Source organism: Octopus bimaculoides, chromosome 5, assembly GCF_001194135.2.
Source record: "Octopus bimaculoides isolate UCB-OBI-ISO-001 chromosome 5, ASM119413v2, whole genome shotgun sequence".
Taxonomy (NCBI): Eukaryota; Metazoa; Mollusca; class Cephalopoda; order Octopoda; family Octopodidae; genus Octopus; species Octopus bimaculoides.
In genome coordinates, this window is record NC_068985.1 from 121,467,494 (window position 1) to 121,467,925 (window position 432).

The following is a 432-nucleotide window of genomic DNA, read 5'->3' on the forward strand; positions in this document are numbered from 1 at the left end:
TATATATAGCAATGAGAAAATGGAGGAGAATATGTGGTATCCATCGACTTGCAGACAAAGTATTCTATCGATTAATTTGTTTATTTTATAACTAAATTGATAAAAACCACAATATACAGATACTTATGACATACAATGTCATATTAACAATTAAGGTTACAAATATAACGGACATTTAGCAATTGGAGAAGGGGCAGAAACTTACAGCTGTTTCGGCCTAGCGTTGGCATGCCCCATTCTATCTCTATAGCTCCTGTACGCCGAAGTAATTATTAGATGAAAATGATGTAATGTAATGGGGGTACATGCATGATTCGCTAGGCCTCTTCAGAGATTTACAAAATTCAATACAAATATAAAATAATAAAGTAAAAAAAAAATAAAATAAAAAATGAAAATATAAAAATATAAGGCACATAAAAAAGCTTACAA

At 30.1% G+C, this 432-nt stretch overlaps 1 protein-coding gene across 6 annotated transcripts in view; it reads right to left on the minus strand.

The window, feature by feature from the left end:
* LOC106875754 (uncharacterized) overlaps positions 1-432 on the minus strand; it is a 36,793-nt gene that overhangs the window by 23,097 nt on the left and 13,264 nt on the right. The window lies entirely within an intron of this gene.